Genomic DNA, 24,530 nt, shown 5'->3' with positions numbered 1-24,530 from the left:
TTTTTCACATCAGGGAACTAAAGCCAGAGAGGTTGAGTCAATGTCCAGATTTGAATCCTGGTAAGTACAACTCCAAAGTCTACACTCTCAGCTTTTGACCCTAGGACAGGAGCTATTTTTAGCCCCCAAAGGCAATTTTGGGAGAGCTATTATTATTACGAGTGCAAACAGCTCTGACAACTTAAGAAAATAGATCTGATACATGGTAAGAAAGCATATTGGACACAAAGACCTTCTGGTAGCTCCTCGTTATTTTAATCCACAAGATAAACCTAACTATGAGACTCATCTCTGCAGGCATGGTTTTAAATCCCCATCTTTTAGGGATTGGATTTATTCATCCAACTCCAGAAAGAAAATAACTCCACTTAGCTTGACAGACTCCACAATGAAAAGTAAATTATTTTTCTGGAAATGACCCTAAAAATAGCACGGAATGGGTCTACGCACAGATACCAGAGGCAGTAAGACTGAATATGTTAGTTTTAAGGACATGGAGACTCTTCTGTGGGCTTGAGGGGAAAAAAAAAAAAAAAAAAAGCACTTGATTTTCTAGGTAGCACGATAAATCACTCAGGGAAACAACTCTGGAGTAAAAACAGCGTGAACTTTGAGAGGACGGCAGAGTTCTCCATCCATCTTGCACGACTGCCCCGACGGGAGCCAAGGAGAAGTTCATCGCTAGGTTTATTTCTTTTCACGTCCTCTTACCACAAATTAGCACAAGGGAATGTTAATGAAAAAAACGCCCAAGGATGGCTTAGGCCTGGCAATCCACTGCCTTGCAGGCAGCCATGTGCAAATGGCTGGTTTCTTGAGAATAGCTACAAATCATGGCCCTTTACGTCGCTTTTTCTCTCCAAGCCCGGTCCCAGTAGACAATTTAGGCTCAGACAACGGCATTCTGTTTAGTCAGTCATCCATCCGGCACTTATCAGGTGCCTTCTGGATGCACCGCCCCCTATCAGCCACCAAAGACCACTACGAGGGTCCCACTTTTGGAAAGGGGAGCTGGCGTTCCGGGAGGGCTTGGAATACACAGAGGGATCAAGTGCACCGTCCTTTCCCCGACCAGAGGATGAGAGGCAGGAGGCTGGAGCCAGGTGGCCCCAGGTTTAAATCCCGCCTCCACCACCTGCAGAAACAATTTGGGCAAATTAACCTAAGCCTTGACATCCCCATCTGCAAAATGGGGACACTAAGAGTAACTTTCTCTCAGAGTGAATGGGGAGATGAGACGAGGTGATAGGTGTAAAGCATTCAGCACACGGCAAGTGTTCTCTTGGTATTAGCCGCACGCTGTGCGCACGGTGCATGGCAAAGGGAAACGTGGGGAGGGCTTCTGAGTCTGGGGAGGAGGCTTGTGGGGAGCTAGAATGCCCTGCTCCCAACCCAGGCACTGGTTAACACGGGTGTGCTCACTTTGTGGCAAAGTCACGAGGCGACACATGCGTGACGTACTTTCTGTAAGTACTTGAACAAAAAGTGTACGTGCGACAACAGAATGCCTAACATCCGGTTGGAAAATTGTCCGCCGTTCGGCCACATAACACACCTCCTCACCTTCTCCCCAACTGTCTGTGAGGCCCTTTGTGTGCACAAATGTCGAGTTACCCTGCGGGTGGGGGAGAGAAAGGCTGGTCAGCCGGGAGGGTCAGAACGAACCCGGCCCCTGGCACCACACGGGATCTGAGACGAAGTCTAACTATAAACCTGGAGAGATGGATTCCCCGCAGCCGAGGGTGGAGACGTCGTAGGCAGAAGCTGAGCCGTGCCACCTGCCCGCACCCTGCCCCCGGACACGTGTGGGGTCGACTTTGGGGAGGGGGTGGCCAGCTCCCCCAGCCCAGAGCACAGACCCACATCCCAGGCAGACCCTGGGTCAAATAGTAATTCTGCAATTTACCGCACAGATGGCCTTGGACAAGCCCTGGCACCTCCAGGCCTCAGTCTCCCCATCTGTAAAACGGACACTCGCCGTGCGTACGTGCAGGCGAGAATCGCAGAAAGTGCCTGGCACGCGGGAGTTCTGCCAGCAAAGGCAGCTCTTGCTATTGAACGAAATTAGACCTGGCGGAAGACAGCGCCACGAGAGCCTGGAAAGGCCGGGGGGGCCCGTTGAAACCACTTTGCTCTTTTCCCGTCTTCCTGGCAGAAGCGTCCACAAGCTAAGACGTGACCTTCACGTTAATAGTTTAAGAAGAGTCGCTGTTCCCACACGCACAGCATTGCCGTCCTCTCCGAGAACTTGGCTGTGGCAAAGGGGACGGGGGTTGCGGGGGCCGGAGCGCACCGGCGTGTGTAACAGAAACGCGGATATAATTAAGAGGCGGTTCGTCGGCAATAATTAGGCACTGGCTGGTTAATTCTTTCAAGATGCTAAACAGCCCTTCCCTGGAGCTACGGTAATTGACTCTGTCAATGGTGTTGCACACTGTCGTCGAGAGACTTCCGCCTGGACAACCTGCTGACTCATTTTAACACGCGCACACATGCTCACTCTCTTTGCTCATTAACAGACAGGTCTGAGCAGAAGTGCTGGGCGCAGGGGTGGGGAGGAAGAGAGGTCTGAGGAAAGGCTAAGCAGGGAAGAAGCGCTGTCCTCAGGGAGAGCAGCACAGGGAGAAAGAGGAAGCCAGATGAGCTCCCACGCTGGCCTCAGACTGCCTGGATTCAAACCTGCTTTCACGGCTTCCCAGCTACGTGAGTGACCTCAAACAAGTCCCTTAAACGCTTGGAGCCTCAACGCTCCGTCTGTGAAATGGGGATAAATACCTTCACTTCAAGTGGGTGTTGCAAGGATTCGGAATAACACAGTGGCCAGTGCCTGGCACTGTGAGGGTGTTTAATAAACACTGGCTGGGGGGGGGGGGGTGTCATAGGGGTTCAGTCAGTTGAGCATCCAACTCAGGTCATGAACTCATGGTTCATGAGTGCAAGTCCTGCATGGTCCCCCCACTCTCAAAAATAAATATGCCTTTAAAAAAAATAATAAAAACTGGCTATTTGCTTGCACAGAGACGTAGGCTGAGCAGTGATAATGTATCTGGGACAAAAATCAGAGAAGTCTGCCCTTGGTCCAAGAGAACCGGTTCCACATTTGCCTGCTGCATTGAGACTCTGCAATGTGACCTTAGGCAAGGTCCTTAATCTCTCTCTGCCTCAGTTTCCTCTTTTGAAAATTAATAAAGTGATAATACTTCCCCGGGAGGGTTGCATGATGAGCAAACGAGACAGCTCCTGGCACATAAGAGCTTCTCAAGAAACGGTGGGTCCGTGACTTTGTCTACCTTCAAGTTTGGCTTTGGAAAGCCTTCTCTTCAGACACCAGTGAGCAGGCAGCTGCTGACTGTGGATTTCACAGGTACGAAATTAGCAAGTGATTCCCCCAAGGAGCCCAACCTACCTTGAATTTTTTATCAACTCCATTGCTTGCCCTTTCTGGTTCCATCCCAGACTTCTCCCAAATTGGCTCAACTTGTCTTAGAAGCCAGATAGGGGAGCGGAGCCTCAGTCAGGATGAGCCCCCCACATGTGGTGGGAGGAGGGGGAGGCATCCCCAAGTGAGCCCCCACACGGTCACCGGGATGACAGCCAAGGTGACGGGAAAGTCCCCTCATGATCCAGGCTGACATTTGCTCCCCTGCCTCCCTCACAGTGGAGACAGGGAGGTGGTCGCCACCATCCCGCCTCCTGTGCCAGGAATTGGGGGTAAGGACGGGAATAGGCTTCCAGACATATCAGAGGGAGCCCAGCCCAGCCTCTGCTCCCGACTCCTAACCCTCCGGGCCGCCGCTGCCTGAGTCGTCGTTCTACAACACAAACTTCACTGTCTCATCCACCTGCGCACAAACATCCAGTCGCTTCCAGTGACCTCCAAGGTAAAGCCCACGACCAAGCGCAGCTCACAAGGTCCTTTGTGTGATCTCTACCAACCCCCTCAGATTCACCGACACGGCTCCCCGCCCTAGGCTTTTGCTGTGCAAACCTCTCTGCAAGCACGCTGTTCTCTCCCGTGCCTTCATGCATTTGCACCTGCACCTCTCTCTTCCTGCAAAGCCACCCTCCTTCTCCATCTGGAAGAGTCCGACTCATCCCTTAGTACCTAGCTGACATCACCTCCTCGTGTGACTTTCCCACCCCTCCCCCAGAGTTAGCTACCCCCATTTCCATTATGCATTTCCATTACACTTTGTGAAGCTTCATTCATTCTTTCTCTCTGTACTTACTCAGCCCCTGCCGTGTGCCAGACACCGAGCTAGACACTGAGGTCAGAGAACAAAAAAAAAGACCAACCCCTGTGCCGTGCAGCCACAGTCCAGTTGCTGGAGTCTAGCAGAAAAGACAGGTTTGCCTGATGGAGACACACAGGGCACTGGGAAAGCCTGGGAGGAGGGTCTCAGCCTAGTCTGGGGAGCAGCAACCCCCCCCGACCCCGCCCAAGGATGTGCTGTTTAAGCTAAAATGTACAGAATGGATAAGCACAAGCCAGAGGAAGGAGGGAAAGACAGAAAGACAATCACGGTCATGACCCATGATGAGACAGGAGAGACCCTGAGCCCTCCTGGAAGGGAAGGAGGCAGGGTGGCTGGAGCTCAAACAGTGAGGGGGGGGAGGAAGAAGGGCACGATGGGGTGGGAGAGGTGCTACGGGCACTTTCGAGTGGGAGAGGGCCTCTGGGGCCAAGCACAGGATTCTGTCCTAATGGCATGGGAAGCCGGGAGGACTTTTAAATGCAGAGAAGAGAGCTGCTCGATGTGCACGACATACACGTGTGTTAAGGTCACTCTAGCTGCAGCGTGGACTCTGGTGCGGGGGCCAGTAAGAGCCGCGGGCGCACAGCTGGCGGACCAGCCTCGTCATCCGGGCAGCTCAGAGCGGTAGTGGCATTGGAGGTGGAGCATGGTGAATGGACCTGCTCGAGACAGAAGAAGAAAGACTCTGGACTTAACAAGGCACTGATCTGGGGGAAGTGGCGGGGGGGGGGGGGGCGGGGGGGCGCGGGAACTGAGTAGGATGTCCGGGCTGCTGTTCTGAGCTGCCCGGTGCCCGGTGATGGTCACGGAGATGGGCACGGCCGGGGAGGATCAGGCTGCTGGTGTGGGAAGCCAGGTCCCGGTCGGTTCAGGCTCTGGGTCTTGTGCACCTGATGCTCGCTGGCCTGTAGATACCCGAGGGGGAGTCCCGCAGGCCCCCAGATACAGGAGTCTCTGTATATATTTTTCCGGTTCCTGGAGGCTCCCCAGTCAGAAAGAGAGGGGCCGCGGGGCTGCTTTCATTTGCCTGTTTTCCTCTCCAGCACCTGTCATCCAGGTGACCCATCCACTGCCACTCCGCAGTTAGGCCAGATGCCCCCTCTGTGTCCCATGCAGCAAAAAGGGAGGAAGCCCCCTCCCAACTCACTACTGAACAAGCCACTGAAGCCTCAGGTGGTGTCTTGAACCCTACATATCCCCAAATGGCCCCTCCAGCTTGTACCTCTAACTTGTTCAGGCAGCAATGCGCCCAGCACCAAGGGAGATGCAGTAGCATTGTAGACCCATCTTGCTAATCCTTTTCCATTTTGTCAGTGCATGGGCCGGCTGGGCACGTGACCTGCTTCTAGCCAATGAGCTCGAAAGGGAGGTCTGTGGGGGGTTGTAGAAAAGCCTGTTCTCCCTGATAAAAGGGAGAGTCACAGGAAGAGGAAGACTCTCGCTACCTTTCTTACCTTTCCCCCTTGGATCACAGCCATAGGCAGATGTGATGCCTGGAGCTGCAGCAGCTATTCTGTGACCATGAAGCAATAAGCCTAAGGGTGAAAATCCACCCCGCTGAGGGAGGTGGAGCTGAAGTATAGAAGCACACCGGGTGCTCGGTGGCATCACTGAGTTGCAAACCATAGGACCATCTATCCTTGTTAAGGAAATAATGGCTGATCTATGATTTCAGCTATTGTTGGTTGGGGTGTCTCTTATTTGCAGCTGAAAGCCATACATCCAAGTCTCCATTTATCCATCATCTCACAGACTAGAATGCCAGATCCTTGAGAAAAGGGATTTTTGTCTATTGTGTCTGTTGTGCCAGAATGGTGCCTGGCATATAGGGGGCGCTCAGTAAGTGTCCAGTGAATGAGTGGATCTCAGCATCCATGCCTCATCACCAGTTCCCAGCCACCTTCATTCGGAAAACCAACACCATGAGCACATCAGCTCATGTCAATACTGCAACGGTAATCGCTATTACCAACTGCTGATCACGCGCTAGGACTGTGCTAACCCTTTACAGGTGCTATCTCTTTGAATCCTCATGACTATACTCGGAAGTAGGAACCGTTGTTATCTTCATCCCAAGGAGAGGGAAACTGAGACTCAAAGGAGACAGGTGATGCACCCAAAGGCATCCAGCTGGAAGAGCTGGGATTCAAAACCAGGCAGTTCACTCCAAATCTCGTGCCCTGAATTGTCATGCTACACAGCCTGCTTAAGTCAGTAGCCGCCTTACCTACCCATGGGCCTCTTGGGGCAGCTGAGACACAGAGTCAGGGGAGGCGGAGCAGAGCGGAGGTCCAGAGGTGAGGAAGGAGCGTGCCTTACTCCAAAAGTGTATCGTCCCTGGGAGGAGGAGGTAGTCAATATCATTAATTCAAAGACAGCTGGTCAATATCATTAATTCAAAGACATTAATTCAAAGACATCATTTAAGGCAAAGCAATGAGAACCAGAAGTGGGTCATCTCAAGGTGTGGGAGAAACAGAGACAGAAGGTAAAGACCCCACAGCATAGACTCCAGGGTGGGCTCCACACTTTTTAGCCACTGCTTCTTTCCACCCAGGACTGCCCTACCCTGCCCTGCCAGGGGCGCTTTGGGGGTAGAGAGTCCCATGGTGTCTGTGACATATCCATTCCATCTCCCTCTGTCCAGGTTTTAATTGGTTTGGGGTTAAATCGTGCTGGGGCGGGGGGGGGGGCGGGGGAAGGTGAGGAGGTTGGAGCTCTTATTCACAATGGAATGGAGCAGACAGACACGGCCAATGACACGGCCAATGGGAGGTAAAAGCTCTGAAATACACATCTCCATCCCGTGGGCGGGTCTGTTTAACCAGCCCAGGCGCAAAGCTTGAGTTTATTAAATAAACAACGTCACCAGTATTTTAAAAACTGACTTGGTGAAGGGATGCATGGCACGTTGTAGAGAGGGCTCATCACAGCCTGGGCAGCATCTGAACGCGATGGGATTTGTCAGTCCAAATTTTCAAACCAATTAGATTTATGTCATGGAATCAGCTACACAGACCAAAGTTTATATTCTGATAAACTTGGAATCACTACAAATAATGAGCCCGACACACTCAGCTGCCTTGTTTCACCTCCCAGGGCCCTGCTGCGGTGGGCTCCATGCTGGCCTGTCAAGGACACTTGCTTGCCCCCGATGGAGGCATGTGTCATCAGTCATATCACACCCCACTCTAGCCACAGCCCCTCCAACTCCTCTTCTGTTCTAGAAGAGACAAAGCCTCTTTCAGGGAGGGAGGGGGAGAAGGAACTAACATGGGGTGAGAGTCTACGAGGAGGCAGCCCCCTGGCAGACACTCATCTAATGACCGAAATAAACCCGGGAGGGAGACAAAATCATTCCTCCTTCACAGACACAGAAATTGAGGCTGAGAGAAGTGAATTCTTAAACAGGAATATAAACCTGGGTTTGCATTCTAACACCTCAATTCATTCTCTTTCTCATTCGCCACGGTGCCTCTCTGACCATGAACTGACCCTTGGCCCTCTGCAAGCCCTCCTGGGATTAACAGAACACAGATAAGAATCTTCAACTAGGAATTGAACACTGACTTCAGGTAGAACACAACTAGTGGCTGGATAAATGAGTCCAGGTACCAGAGAAAAATGACTATATCAGCATTTTGTATTCAATACCGCTATTTTATCAAAAAGTGTATGGAATTAATAAAACTATTTTAAATCGCTGCAGTGAATCATCCAATATATTTTGAATACATAAATTTATAAACACTGCAAAACGTTAAGCCTCCAATGAGCGTATAAAATGTAGGTGGCACATATTAAATATGTAATACAAATTACTAGCAGGTAAAATTTAATAACGCATGACGAACATTGAATTCAATGTTGAATAAAAATTTTAAAAGTTTTAAATAATTGAGAAGTTTTTAAATAAACATTCTATTCTTTAAGTTTATTTACCTATTTTGAAAGAGAGAGAGAAGACAGAGAGAGCACAAGCAAGGGAGGGGCAGAGAGAGAAAGCATGCCAAGCGGGCTCCATAACCGTCAGCTCAGAGCCAGAAGCGGGGCTCAAACCCACGAACCGCGAGATCACGACCTTTGTGGAAACCGAGAGTCGGACGCTCACCAAACTGAGCCACCCAGGCACCCCACACGCTTTTACTTTTAATGACTGCATTTAAAGAATCAAATAAGGGGCGCCTGGGTGGCTTAGTCGTTTAAATATCCAACTCTTGATTTTGGCTCAGGTCACGATCCCAGGGTCATGGGCTCAAGGCCCTCATCAGACTCCATGCTGAGTGTGGAGTCTGCTTAAGATTGTCTCTCTGTCTCTTTCTCTTCCCCTCTCCCCTGCTCTCTCTCTCTTTCTCTCTCTTAAATAAATAAATTAAATAAATAAATAAATAAATAAATAAATAAATAAATACAGTTTAAAAAAATAAATAAAATTTTAAAAAAGTGTGCATCAGCGATGTCAGATTTGAGTCCCGAGCATTTCATTGTGAACATTTTCCCAGCTATTAAAAAATGCTTATGCCGCCACACAACTCAGAGGAACAGAGAGAAGAGAGTTAGCTGATCCAAATATTCTCCTTTGACAGTCTCCTACTCAAATAACTTTGAGATCCCCTGGAATAAGTTATGTCTTCACAGAGAGTGTAATTTTTATTGCTAGGAGCCTGGTGTTTTTGTTTTAAGGAAACTGTTACCAATTCAGCTTCGTATTTTTGCATTTCGTCAACACAGCCGCAGAATCATGCACATCGGCTACGGCGGAGTTACCTGCATCGGTTTCAAACTGTCATGTGCACATCCCACTGACATGGGGAATTTTTATTAGCGTTATCTTTGCGACACGAGTTTTGCCTTGTCAAGTAGGATTCCTCTCTTTCTCTTGAGGACAACGGAGATGAGAAAGACGTTTTCTAAATGATCTTTTGTTCAATTAGAATTTTTAATGCAGCATAAAATTCTCTTAGAATATCTCAACATGTAAATGATTCAGCTTTCCGACTTCTTAAAATACCACAATAACAGTATCGCATTTAAAAAACAACAACAACTGTATTTTGGTACTTAAAAATAGCATGGTATACTGGAATACAAAAAAAAAAATTGACTGCAATCATTAGCCTAGTTGCTAGGAAACCTGTGAACAAGCCCAAAGCTAGGGTACATGTAGGAAAAGGTGGTTCTTCAAGCAAAATAAGAAAAACCAGAATTAATTTTAGCAACCACAGGTAATAAAGAATGCAAGACATTAGGATGATAATTAACGGTCTTAGGGGTTTGTATTTCTTTAGAACATGCTCTTAATTCCATCCTCCACTGAATAAGTATGCAAATACTAATCATTAAAAATAATTAGACATGTTTGTTATTCTTTTTTTTTTAATGTTTATTTATTTTTGAGACAGAGAGACAGAGCATGAACAGGGGAGGGGCAGAGAGAGAGGGAGACACAGAATCCGAAGCAGGCTCTGAGCTGTCAGCACAGAGCCCGACGCGGGGCTCGAACTCACGGACCGTGAGATCATGACCTGAGCCGAAGTCGGACGCTTAACTGACGAGGCCGCCCAGGTGCCCTAGTATGTGAACATTTTTAGAGGCCGTATAGTATTTTATTATCAATATATAATAATTCAGTTTTCTGATGTACATTTAGGTTATCTTTTTTTTTTCTTTGCCAAAATAAAATATAGTGAAAGTTTGTCCTTACTTACTAATGTGTTATTGAAGTGAAAACTTTTTTTGTGAATGTTTAAGTAATTAGCCTGGGGGTGCCTGTTGGGTTCAGTTGGAGGAGTATGGGACTCTTGATCTCTGTGTTGTGAGTTCAAGCCCCACGTTGGGTATACAGATTACTTAAAGATAAAATCTTTAAAAAAGTAACCAGCTTTAAGAAATTTATATTTCTTGGGGCGCCTGGGTGGCTCAGTTGGTTGAGCGACTGACTTTGGCTCAGGTCATGATCTCACAGTTCACAAGTTGGAGCCCCGCATCGGGCTCTGTGCTGACAGCTCAGGGCCTGGAACCTGCTTCGGATTCTGTGCCTCCCTCTCTCTCTGCCCCTAACCCACTCGCATTCTGTCTCTGTCTCTCTCAAAAATAAATAAGCATTAAAAAAAAAATTAAGAGATGGGGCGCCTGGGTGGCGCAGTCGGTTAAGCGTCCGACTTCAGCCAGGTCACGATCTCGCGGTCCGTGAGTTCGAGCCCCGCGTCAGGCTCTGGGCTGATGGCTCGGAGCCTGGAGCCTGTTTCCGATTCTGTGTCTCCCTCTCTCTCTGCCCCTCCCCCGTTCATGCTCTGTCTCTCTCTGTCCCAAAAATGAATAAAAAACGTTGAAAAAAAAAATTAAAAAAAAAAATTAAGAGAAAAATTTATATTTCTTTTTCAGATTAGTTTAAAATTATACATAAAATTAAAAATGTTAATCGTTTTTTTAAATGTTTATTTATTTTTGAGAGACAGACGGAGTGTGAGCAAGGAAGGGGCACAGAGAGAGGGAGACACAGAATCCAAAGCAGGCTCCGGGCTCTGAGCTGTCAGCACAGAGCCTAATGCGAGGCTCAAGCTCATGAGCAGTGAGATCATGACCTGAGCTGATGTCAGATGCTTAACCGATGGAGCCACCCAGGCGCCCCAAATAGCTCCTTTTATTAAGTGTAATAAAAGAAGCCTATCATAACTTCCCCCAAATGCATTGTTAATTTAGGCAAGAATTAGTACTGTGTGTCCTTGCCTCCTATTCATACATATTTTATTATTTATTTTATTTTTATTTTTTTAAATGTTTATTTATTTTTGAGACAGAGAGAGACAGAGCATGAACGGGGGAGGGTCAGAGAGAGGGAGACACAGAATCTGAAACAGGCTCCAGGCTCTGAGCCGTCAGCCCAGAGCCCGACGCGGGGCTCGAACTCACGGACTGTGAGATCATGACCTGAGCCGAAGTCGACCGCTTAACCGACTGAGCCACCCAGGCGCCCCTGTTATTCTTTTAAATATTCTTTTCAAACAGCTCACTGATGTTTTCATTTTCCACAGTTAAATAAAGACTCTGTGGATGGGTCCCATCCCCACAGTAAAGGCCCCGTGGATGAAGGCACATCAACTAAAACTACAAATATTTTCAAGTGCTATCTGTGGGCATCCTGGCCGATGACCTATGACAAGCAAAAGGGGAGCCAGCTTTTGACAAAGAGGGAAAAGCTGAAAATGTTTTTAAAAGACTGATAATAGGAGTTCTGCTTGCTGTTGAGTAAGCTCCTAGTGGACTGATCTCCCCACAAACAGCAACGACAAACTTAGGGAGCAGAAGACACAGCTACATGAAGGCACTGGAAAGTCAACCAAAGCAGGTGGATTCTAGGGAGGAGGTGACATTTGGAAGAAAGGAATGGCAGGAGGTTGGTTCCCAGCATTTGATGTTTTTCAGTCTGAGGCCAGGTCACAGTCAGTGCTGCATGGGCATCTAAAACTCTGGTTGAAAACCCATAATCTTGGGGCGCCTGGGTGGCTCAGTCGGTTAAGCATCTGACTTCAGCTCAGGTCATGGTCTCACCTTGAGCTGGAGCCCTGCGTCGGGCTCTGTGCTGACGGCTCAGAGCCTGGAGCCTGTTTCGGATTCTATGTCTCCCTCTCCCTCTGCCCTTGTCTGCCCCTCACTCTCTCTCTTTTTCAAAAATAAACAAACATTAAAAATTAAAAAGAAAGAAAGAAAGAAAGAAAGAAAGAAAGAAAGAAAGAGAGAAAGAAAGAAAACCCACAATCTTTCTGGCCTTAACAACCAGAAGACAGAGTTCAGAAAAACCACAGCCATGGGAAAGTGAAGGGTAGAAGGAAATTTGGAAAGGAAGAGATACAGAGGGAAGGCCCCCAAATTCTGTATTTAACCTTTGCACAAATCTCCATCTAATCTCTGAATTACATATGGAAGATTCCAAGCTGCCTAGATACAGTTAAAAAAAAAATAAATAAAAAGCAAAAACAAAACAAACACAAACCTGAACTGAGATATTACTGCCACTCAGGAGACATTTTGCAGTGTTAGTTCAACCAAGTTAACTGCCTGCTTTAAAAAAAAAATCCAAAAGATTCCACCTAAAAACTGCCAGAATTGATCCATGAATTCAGCAAAGTCGCAGGGTATAAAATCAATGCATGGAAATCGGTTGCATTTTTATACACCAATAATGAAGCAGCAGAAAGAGAAATCAAGGAATCAATCCCATTTATTGCACGAAATTGCACCAAACCCCATTTTGCACCAAATTGCACCAAATTGCACCAAAACCCATAAAATACTGAGGAATAAACCTAACCAAAGAGGTGAAAAACCTACACACTGAAAACTGTAGGAAGTTTATGAAAGAAATTGAAGAAGACACAAAAAATGGAAAAATATTCCATGCTCATGGATTCGGAGAACAAATATTGTTAAAATCTCGATACTACCCAAAGCAATTTACATATTCAAAGCAATCCCTATCAAAATAACACCAGCATTCTTCACAGAGCTAGAACAAGCAATCCTAAAATTTGTATGGAACAAGAAAAGACCCCGAATAGCCAAAGCGATCTTGGAGAAGAAAACCAAAGCGGGAGGCATCACAATCCCGGACTTCAAGCTGTATTACAAAGCTGTAATCATCAGGACAGTATGTTATTGGCACAAAACAGACACTCAGATCAATGGAACAGAATAGAGAACCCAGAAATGGACCCACAAACGTATGGTCAACTCATCTTTGACAAAGCGGGAAAGAACATCCGATGGAATAAAGACAGTCTCTTCAGCAAGTCGTGTTGGGAAAACTGGACAGTGACATGCAGAAGAATGAACCTGGACCCCTTTCTTACACCAGACACAAAAATAAACTCAAAATGGATGAAAGACCAAAACCTAAGACAGGAAGCCATCAAAATCCTGGAGGAGAAAGCAGGCAAAAACCTCTTTGATCTTGGCCACAGCAACTCCTTACTCAACGTGTCTCTGGAGGCAAGGGAAACAAAAGCAAAAATGTATTATTGGGACCTCACCAAGATAAAAACTTCTGCACGGCGAAGGAAACAATCAGCAGAACTAAAAGGCAACCAACAGAATGGGAGAAGACATTTGCAAATGACATATCAGATAAAGGTTTAGTATGCAAAATCTATAAGGAACTTATCAAACTCGACACCCAAAAAACAAATAATCCTGTGAAGAAATGGACAAAAGACACGAACAGACACTTTTCCAAAGACATCCAGATGGCTAACAGACATATGAAAAAATGCTCAACATCACTCATCATCAGGGAAAGACAAATCAAAACCACAGTGAGATACCACCTCACACCTGTCAGAATGGCTCACATGAACAGCTCAGGCAACAACAGATGTTGGCGAGGATGCGGAGAAAGAGGATCTCTTTTGCATTGTTGGTGGCAATGCAAACTGGTGCAGCCGCTCTGGAAAACAGTATGGAGGTTCCTCAAAAAGCTAAAAATAGAACTACCCTACAGCCCAGCAATTGCACTACTAGGCATTTATCCAAGGGATACAGGTGTGCTGTTTCGAAGGGACACATGCACCCCCATGTTTATAGCAGCTCTATTGACAATAGCCAAAGTATGGAAAGAGCCCGAATGTCCATCGATGGATGAATGGATAAAGAAGATGTGGTATATATATACAATGGAGTATTACTTGGCAATCAAAGGGAATGAAATCTTGCCATTTGCAACAACATGGATGGAACTAGAGGGTATTATGGTAAGCGAAATAAGTCAGGCAGAGAAAGACAAATATATGACTTCACTCATATTTGGAATTTAAGATAGAAAACAGATAAACATAAAGGAAATGAAGCAAAAATAACATAAGAACAGGGACAGGGAACAAAACCATAAGAGACCAATACAGAGAACAAACTGAGAGTTGCTGGGCTGGAGGGTGGAGGGATGGGCTAAATGGGCAAGAGGCATTAAGGGGGGCACTTGTTGGGATGAGTACTGGGTGTTGTATATAGGGGATGAATCACGGGATTCTACTCCTGAACTCATTATTGCACTGTACGTTAACTAACTTGGATGTAATTTTTAAAAATAAATTTAAAAAATCAACATGTTTTGGAAAAGTAGAAGAATCTAGTCTCCATGACATAATATTCACAATGTCCAAGATATAAACCAAAATTACTCATGATAGGAAATAGGAAAATGTAACTCATTCTCAAGAACTGTTATAACTGCTCAAAGATGAAAGGAAAATATGCTCATGACAATAGAAAAGATGGGACATCTCAGCAGGAAAAGAAAAAATGCAAAAAAAAAAAAAGAAATTCTAGAACTAAAAAATACAGTATATGAAAAAAAATTCAGTGTACAAGTTTAACAGCAGAATGGAAATAACAGAGGGAAGAGTTGCCTACCTTGAAGCTAGGTCAAGAGAAATTATTTAATCTGAAGAAGAGAGAAAAAAATGATTTCTAAAAAATAATCAACAGAACCTCCAAAACTTTCAGGATCGTGTTAAGAGGTCTAAGAAGATCATTAAGGCAGCAGAGGATCAAAAAACCTGGAGCCCAGAGAATGGCTCCCACAGCCATGTGGGCACAATGACTAAGATGTTAGCCATGGGTCTGTGGAAAGGAAATACCAGATTCAAGAAATATTAGGAAGAGGAAACACCAAGTCTTGGTAATTAGTTGAATAAAGACATGCAAAAGAGCGAAATCTCAGAATTGACCCTAAAGTTATGAGACTATGAAAACCATTAATTAAAATGAGGAATGATGACTACATTTAAAAAATGCTCAACTTTATTCATAATAAGAGAAATGCAAATTAAAACTACATTCCCCTATCGACATTGCAAGTTCAAAAGCTTAACACCAAATGTGCTGGCAAGTCCGTGGGGGACATAAGTACTTCATATGTTGGTAGCAGATGCATATGATGGCAAAATCCCTATGGAAGGAACTTGGGCAACATCTAACAAGACTACATATGCCTATGACTGCCAATCCCAATCCCTAATTTGACCCACCAATTCCTTCGTTTCTTTACACAAGAATATCAGCTAATAAATACAAAAATGAATGACAGAATTGGAAGATTGTAACTACCAATGCAACAACTGATGCAGGCAAGGATCATCCGTAGACGCTAAAACCATTGAGGAAAGGCCTTTGGGAACAGAATAGTCATGTAGCCTCAACTGTTAATTAGAAAAGAAAACAGGGGCACCTGGGTGGCTCAGTCAGTTAAGCCTCCAACAAACACTTGGTTTCGGCTCAGGTCATGATCTCACAGTTCGTGGGATCGAGCCGCGTGTCAGGCTCTGTCCTGACGGCATGCAGCCTGCTTGGGATTCTCTCTCTCCCTCTCTCTGCCCCTCCCTCCCTCTTGCTCTCTCTCTCTCTCTTTCTCTTGCTCTCACTTTCTTTCTCTCTCTAAATATAAATAAATAACTTCTAGAAATAAGAAAAGGAAAGAGGTACCTCTACAGGGAGAAATCTAGTAGACACAGCCTCAGTATTCAGATGCAGCATTACCAGTAATGGATCATGACTGACAGTCTGGACCTCCCGATGTGACACAGTGGGAAGTAAAAACCATTCCTTGTGTATTACACTTGCCAAAAAAGGTTTATCCTCAATCTGATCATAAAGAAATAATCAGACAAATCCAAGTCATTGGACACTCTGAAAGACAATTGGCTGGTTCTTCAAAAATGCCAATGTCATAAGAGACAGAAAGAACAAAGGTTAGGGGAGGAGGGTGTGGGGAACATTCTAGAATAAAGAACCCTAAGAGACAGGACAACTAAATGCAATCTGTGATCCTTTACTGGATATCCGATCAAAAAAAAAGAAAAAAAAAATAGCTTCGAAGGACAATAATGAGATAATTGAGAAAGTTTTAATATGAACTCTACATTAAAGAAAATTATAGTATCAGTCAGTGCATTTGTGAACATGGTAATGGTATTGTGGTTATATAGGAGAATGTCCTTCTTCTTAGGGAAGGCAGGCTGCAGTATTTGGAAGTGAAGGATCATAACGTCTGCAGTCTTCTTTCAAACAGTTTGGGAAAAAATAAAAAATGTGGCAAAAATGCCAAATGGCAACAATCGGTGAATCTAAACGAAAGGTATAAAGAGGATTATTATACTATTCTTTTACCTTTCCTACAGATTTGAAATGTTTCAAAATTAAGGTTGGGGGAAATGATAAATTGGGCCCGAAAACCCAATTACACCTGTGGATAAAGGGAGCCCTCTTTCATCAATAGGTGTGAGCACTGTTAGAATAACAACAGGTGAATTGTTCACTGCTCTGCTGTGGAAAAACTCAGCAACATCAGTGGAAATGCCCTGTTAGTTTATTTGGGGTATTGGAGAAGCAGGAAAGAAAACCATTTTTGACTAAGCTCTGCAGAAGAATAAGACCCCAGCAGTCCCGACTCAGACAGCAAGTGAAAAACTAGATCCTACTGATGTTGGATTTCTGTGAAGCCACTTGGCAGAACGTTTCGAAGCCTGTGTCTGTGATTATCTGCAATCACCCTGGTTCTTGACACCTAGATGGCACGCCCAGAGCTTGTGAAAGCTGGCACAGCTGTCATCTGTGTCTTGCAGGCATATGCTAAAAGACCAAGGCGCAGGATAGAGTATAGTTTGCTGACATTTGTATATATAGATACATTGTGTGCACACACGATATTTATGGAAAGAACCATAAGAAACTAGTGGTTCTTTCCCCCCACCCCCCAGGGAGGAAAACCAAGTTGCTAAAGTCTTGGGCTTACGTTTTACCCTTTTGTTCTATTTCAGTTTTTTCCATGTGAATGTGTTAGCTACTCCAAAACTTTCTTTACTAGTGGTAAGGAAGGGATGGGAGAATGGACGGATAGATGGATGGATGATGGTTGGATGATGTATGAATGGCTGGGTGGGTGGATGGTGGATGATGGGTGGATGGATGGATGGATGGATGGATGGATGGATGGGTGGATGGGTGGGTGGTTGGATGAGGTATGAATGGCTGGGTGAGTGGATGGGTCGATGGATGGGTGGATAGGTGGATGGAGGGATGGATGGATGGAAGGTTGGATGGATGGATGGATGGATGGATGGATGGATGGATGGATGATGTATGAATGGCTGGGTGAGTTGATGGGTCGATGGATGGGTGAATGGGTGGATGGATGGAGGGATGGATGGATGGATGGATGGATGGTTGGATGGATGATGTATAAATGGCTGGGTGAGTGGATGGGTGTATGGGTGGATGGATGGATGGATGGATAGGTGGATAGATGGTTGGATGATGTATGAATGGCTGGGAGAGTGGATGGGTCGATAGATGGGTGAATGGGTGGATGGATGGAGGGATGGATGGATGGATAGATGGATGGATGGTTGGATGATGTATGAATGGCTGGGTGAGTGGATGGGTGGATGGGTGGATGGATGGATGGATGGATGGGTGGTTCGATGAGGTTTGAATGGCTGGGTGAGTGGATGGGTCGATGGATGGGTGAATGGGTAGATGGATGGAGGGATGGGTGGATGGATGGTTGGATGGATGGATGGATGGATGAGTAGATGGGTGGATGGATGGATGGATGGATGGATGGATGGATGGATGGTTGGATGATGTATGAATGGCTGGGTGAGTGGATGGGTGGATGGGTGGATGGATGGATGGATGGATGGGTGGGTGGTTCGATGAGGTATGAATGGCTGGGTGAGTGGATGGGTTGATGGATGGGTGGATGTGTGGATGGATGGATGACGGATAAGTGGGTGAGTGGGTGCGTGGATGATGGATAGGTGGAGGATGGATGGTTGGATGGGCAGGTAGACAGAAAAATGAATTTATGCACAACTCCCATTCCAAACATTTGCTCCATGCTGCTTCCCCATTTCCACACCACAATTACCACGATGGGCTGCTCCCAGGTTAATCTCTGACTTGAGGATTGCTGGCTCTAACCCCTTTTGGGGGTCTTCAGCTTCTGAGACACAACTTCTCTCAGCTCTGCATCTCCCTTGATTCCAGGGGTTCTCCCTCACCCCCTACAGCCCTGAGGCACTTTCTTCTCACCCTCTGCGGATACCGTAAGTAAAGGGACTTCATCTGTCAAATTCTAATGCCCGTCTGCTTTATCTGCAAGGACAGAACCGAATTGCAGCAAATCTTGTGGACAGGAACTGCTCAACCTCTAGCACACAGAAGAATTCTATTCACACCCCTGGGAAGCCTTCTGATGAGTTGCCAAGGCCCCATGCATCCCTGGGGACTGCTTGGTGACATCCTTTTCTCTGTCTTTGTGGCAATGTGCTTTTTACAGCAATTTCTCTCACATCAAGCAGCCCCTAGGATCTCATCTCTCTGGCCTCTGCACAGGCAATATTTCTGGCTGCTTTCATTTCCAGAGAAGGGCAAAAAGGACTGTGCAGAGGGCAGAGACACCTCACTTCTGCTGCCCAACCCTGCCAGGGCTGGGAAGCAAAGAAAAATCAATCCCAAGTAGAGGATACCACCTAATCAATATGCTGGCCACTACCTCCATCCCAGGCCATGGTCTTTTTTTTTTTTTTTATTTATTTTTGGGACAGAGAGAGACAGAGCATGAACGGGGGAGGGGCAGAGAGAGAGGGAGACACAGAATCGGAAACAGGCTCCAGGCTCCGAGCCATCAGCCCAGAGCCTGACGCGGGGCTCGAACTCACGGGCCGCGAGATCGTGACCTGGCTGAAGTCGGACGCTTAACCGACTGCGCCACCCAGGCGCCCCCCAGGCCATGGTCTTAACAAGAGTTTGCATAGACACCAAGGACCATCATGTCTCAATCTTTTAGGAATGAAGAAGAGTTGTAGAGGGTCCCATTGATGCCCACCCAGATCCCCTTTACCAGGCACACACCCATCCCTACCTACTGTGGATGTGTAGGGATTGGCTTCTATTGGTTCCTACCTGTCCCCTTCTCCAGAAAATTGCCCACTCCACCCCAGGGGGCAGCCCAGGAGCAACAGCTGGTGGCAGGGTTACAAAGGCTAGTCCCTTCCCTTGACTTAAGATGTGCAACTCACAGATGCAATTCACACTCCAGAGCCCCACCCACCTACCCACCGATGGAATCAGGTGGAAGCCGAGACCACAGCCTTATTCAGCTCTTCCCCTGTCCCATCCAGCTTCCCTCACCCCCTTTATCAAGAGGGCATGCCCTCGGGAAGCCACAGGTGCTGCAATCCCCTGCAGGCTCTGTCTTTAGAGAGCCCCACAGAGACAGCATTCTCTTCTCACCGCGGGCATCATTGCTATCTGTTGGGCTCTCACTATGCACCTGATACCCTGCAAAAGTTGAGGGACATTATCCCAATAATCTTGTGATGTGGGGACAATTTTAACAGACGAGGACACACAGGTGGGGGCGGTGAACACACTTGCCAACCCAACTCTTAGAGCCAGGAAGGGGCTATAGACACGTTTACACTGCTCATTTCACGTTTAGAGAAACTGAGAGAGTAGGACAGAATGTCTGACAGCCTCAGATTGGATGTTCAGACTCTTTCCATCACGTCATACCTTTTAGCATGTAGTCAGATTTATGTCTTTCAGCACAAAACAAAAGACACACACACACACACACACACACACACACACACACACACTCAGATTGGATCCTTCATGTCAAACAACCCAAGACAAATAGAAACCAGTCTGTAGTTTCCTTAATCCGCAAACATGGATTCCACAAACCTGGATCCTGGGCCACGTCACACATTTTAATAACCATCAATTAATACTGCCCCTCATGGAGGACAAGCAGGACAGCAATGCTCCCATCTTTAGGGAGGTCCAAGAGCTGGTATTCCCGGAAGGCCATCCCGCCTTTCAGGTAAGCAGCGTGAGATCCACGGGAGGGAGGTCAGGGGACTACAGGGCTTCCCCTACTCCATCATCCCCAACTGCCCCCCACCCCAGTCCCCACTAGCATCCATATTTTGCTGAAAATGTTAGATTGCTCACGGTACAGCAGGCACTGCACCAAGTACTTTCCCTGCATCATCCCTTTTGATACTTATGACCACCTGTGTGGTGGGGACTCCAGTTTGACAGGTCAGAAAAGCGAGTCTCAAAAAAAATCAAGTAACTTGCCCAGGTTCACACAACTAGAAGACGCCGGCACCACATCCTAATTCTGATGCCGGCTATGTCTCGTCCCCGTGCAGCTGACCTCAAGGCATCTTCTAACAAAACAGCCCCAGGAAGCAAAAGAGAACAGATGGGGCCGTTGGGTCCACGCAGAAATGTGAAACTAAAGTAGAACTCTCAGCCTGCGAAATGGGTCCCTTCACATTCCTGCGGCAAAGATACAGAGGCGAAATACACAGAGCTGAGGCTGTTCGCAAACCTGTCAGCTATTTCCATACGAAGAGAAAGAGACCGAAGGGAGCAAGGCTATTTTTACTATTTTCCCCCCTTTTCTGGAAGGCCATTGGTGGATGCTTCTGCCCTTGCTGGCGGTATAGCGTTCCTTTAATTATCAGTTTGGGGCTGAGGCCAGAAAGCTATTTTCCTCCACTATTGTCACAAGGAAATGAAAGGCATCCGCCTCCCAAGCGGCTCATTTGGGGCCACAGGTGGTCAGAGACAGGCTGCCCGTACAGGAGACTGAGCTGTGTGTCGCGATCAAGGCCGCTGCAGTGACTGCCCAGGCGCGGATAACATTACCCTCGTGCCTGGTACTATCACGGGAGACAGTGCCAGCACCTTGAGCCGATCTGCTACTTCTTGCCATCCCTCTGGACCTCACCCCCCTTCAGAAAACCGGGGTGGGAAGGAGACCAATGGGGGATTGACTTTTCCTCCTGTGACCCTCAGCTCAGCTCCTGAGAATATTCCAAGGTCTTGCCAGCATGATCCAGATGTCCCACGCCCCTAGACTGGCCATCCCAGGCTGAAATCTGGACATTCGACTCAGGAGGACGCAGGCTGTCCCAGAAACTTTCAGCAGCTTGCCGTTTCCTTCTTGAAAGAAGCCACCACACTCTTGCAGCAAGCATTTTAGGTGGCTGTGGTCTAGACTCTTGAGGCACCGAGGTGGTGACAAAGAGTTGAGCTGAGGGTTAGCACACCAGGTTTGGGATCTCAGCTGCGTGGCCTTCACCAAGTCTCTCCACGAGCTGCTTGGTTTCTCTATTAGTTATCTATTGCTGCATTCAGAAATTACCCCATTTAAAAAATTTGGAGGGGGGGAGCACCTGGGTGGCTCAGTCGGTTAAGCGTCCGACTTTGGCTCAGGTCATGATCTCACAGTCCATGAGTTCGAGCCCCATGTCAGGCTCTGTGCTGACAGCTCAGAGCCTGGAGCCTGTTTCAGATTCTGTGTCTCCATCTATCTATGCCCCTCCCCTGCTTGTGTTCTATCTCTCTCTCAAAAATAAATAAACATTTAAAAAAAAATTTGTAAATCATCCTCAAAGTTAGACACTTAAACAACACATTTGTTACCTCACACTTTTGGTGGGGCAGGGATCCAGGTGTGGCTTCCCTGGCTCCTCTGCTCAGGATCCATCACAGGGCAGGTGTCGGCCTGGGCTGCGGTCTTGCCTGAAGGTTCAACTGGGGAGGGATCCACGTCAAAGCTCACCCTTGTGGTGTGGGCAGCATTCAGTTCATCGGAGGCTGTTGGACAGAGAGCCTCACTTCTTGCTGACAGGTGGCAGGAGGTGCCCTCAGTTCCTTGCCAGCCACATAGGTCTCTCCTGCTTGCTTCATGAGAAGAGCCAGAGAGAAAGTGCCAGAAGAGAGTGCCATTTACATGATTAGGTCATAAACAAAACCCATCTTCATAGTCTCATCACAAAAGTGACATCTCATACCTTCTACCATATTCCACCTGTTATAAGCAGGTCACAAGGCCCAGCCCACATTCAAGGGGAGAGGCATAAACACCGGAGAATGGGGATCATTGGGGGCCATGTCAGAAACCGCCTACCTCAGTTTCCTTCTCCCTAAGATGCAGAGGCTACAGGGTTGTTACAAGATGGAATCATAGGTTGTACACAAAATGCTTAACACTTTAGCATAAAACACGTGTCATCTGATAGATTACAAGTACTCACTAAATGTTCCTCTGACTTCTCTAGACCAGTATTTCCTGACTTTTCTGTCACCCCCAGCCCAAGGGGTACTGTTGGACAGTTTTTTCCTAATCAACCGAGACTCTCCTCATGAAAATTAAACATCACAGGTATACTTCATACGGTTGAGTTCTGGAGAACCATCAATCACTGTAAAACCTAAGATTTTTCACTCTCCATGAGAACCAATTTTTCTCCCTGTTGGTAACATCGCCCATGTGACAAACGCATGCTCTAGATTTCTCTCTCTCCTCGTGTCTCCCTGCAACCACAGGTGTGTGCACGTAAGCACACATGTGCACAAACACACACACAATCTTGATGCCAGCCCCATGGGTCACCGCTTTCCCCTAAAGTAGCATGTGTCCTCCTTCCTATACCTGTGTTTCTGCTCTCTGCCCAGGAACGACACCCTTGTGCCTCTTGTTCTCCCGATTAACTCCTGCTCACCTGTGAAGCTTGGGCTGAAGCATCCAGGTGATAGGCAGCCTCTAGGATGGCCTTCAGTGATCCCACTTCCTGGTATTCAGACCCTTGTGTAATCCCCTCCCCTTGAGTGTAGCCCCTCCCACTGACTCACTTCCAACAAATGGAATATAGGAAAGGGGATGGAATGTTACTTTCATTTTTATTTTTTTTAATCTTTATTCAATTTTGAGAGGGCATGAGTCAGGGAGGGGCAGAGAGAGAGAGGGAGACACAGTATCCGAAGCAGGCTCCATCCAGGCTCTGAGCTGTCAGCACAGAGCCTGATGCGGAGCTCGAACTCACGAACCGTGAGATCATGACCGGAGCTGAAGTCGGACATTTAACCAACTGAGCACCCCGGAATGTTACTTTTAAAATTAGGGTTACCAAGACACCGGCTTTCACCTTGCTCATTCGGTCTTGCCCTTGCTAGATCACTCGCTCTGTTGGAAGCCAACTGCCACCGTGTGAGATGTGCCATGGAGAGGCTCAGATGGCAAGGAATTGAGAGTGGACCCAGTCCCATAGCCCACGAGGACTGAGTTCTGCTCATAACCATGCGAGTGAGCATGGAAGCAGATTTTTCCCCAGTCGAGCCTTCAGATGAGATCCCCAGCCTTCATGGTAGCCTTGTCCGAGGTGAGGCAGGGACACCCAGCTAAGCCCTGATTTCTGACCCACAGGAACTGTCAGATGACAAACGGCTTCTGTTTGAAGCCACTACGTCTCATCATTTGTTACCCAGCAACAGATAATTAATGCAACCAGCTCCTTTGGGAAGACTTTCCTGACACTGCTATTTGGCCACAGACACCACAGGCAAGCACACACTCATTTAAACACACACACACACACACACACACACACACACACACACACACACACATATTCCTACTCACACTTTCTCATAACCATGAATGTCTACACACCCACCTACTTCCCCACACATCCACCCACACTCACACACACCCACGAGGATGAGAAATCCTTCCCCCATAATGACTTGACCTTAGAATGGATCACACTTTCTTGTCACTGTGTTTTTCCTTCCCAGTCCCCTCCACTGTGAGCCGTTGAGGTCAGGAAATGTGTCCTTGTCTGCCTATCTTTAGAGTCTGACACCGACAGGTATCGATACATTTTCAATAATCCAATGTTAATCACCACTCCCTTGCGAATGTGAGGGTCAATGATTCATTCTGCTCCTTGAGTGGCTGTCTCTCCTTCCTCTTTCATACAAACAGAAAGACTGTCTTCAAAAGAGCCTTTGTTCATCAGCATCTTCCACTGACGGCAGGAGACTGCTTACCCTCTTTCCTGGAAAACAGCCTGCAGATTTACTCATAGACAGTAATGAGACAAAGATAAGAAATATTCTCCAAGCACCTGCTGCATGCCTGGAACACCAGGAAAGGAAAAGACATAACGCTCTTGAGAAGGGCATCAATTTTGCCCCTTAGAGACAGTGCCAGGTGGTTTATGATGATGTAACAAAGTGAAGGGTTCAGACAGCAACGTGGCAAGAGCAGGCGGTGCTCTGGTGGGAGTTTCAAGATCCCCCAGTCCTGCTGCTTGAGCTTGGAACCAGCTGTGCCATTGGACAGCATGGTACCTTGGGGCAAGTTCCTTCACCTCTCTGTGCCTGTTTCTTCCCCTGTAAAATGTAACTAGTGTA

The 24,530-nt window shown here is 47.0% G+C and overlaps 1 long non-coding RNA gene across 1 annotated transcript; it reads right to left on the bottom strand.

Moving 5' to 3' along the window:
- Positions 1-7,340: 7,340 nt before the first annotated feature.
- LOC132670087 (uncharacterized) lies at positions 7,341-24,296 on the bottom strand. The gene is made up of 3 exons (XR_014137376.1): positions 24,165-24,296; positions 21,756-22,016; positions 7,341-7,479 (listed from the first exon to the last, which is right to left on the bottom strand). It is a non-coding gene; the product is annotated as an uncharacterized LOC132670087 (long non-coding RNA).
- Positions 24,297-24,530: the final 234 nt, after the last annotated feature.

This window comes from Panthera onca, chromosome A3, assembly GCF_046562875.1.
Source record: "Panthera onca isolate mPanOnc1 chromosome A3, mPanOnc1 haplotype 2, whole genome shotgun sequence".
NCBI classification, from domain to species: Eukaryota; Metazoa; Chordata; class Mammalia; order Carnivora; family Felidae; genus Panthera; species Panthera onca.
The sequence above is the reverse complement of the archived record's forward strand: the minus strand, read 5'-3'. Positions and strand labels throughout refer to the sequence as shown.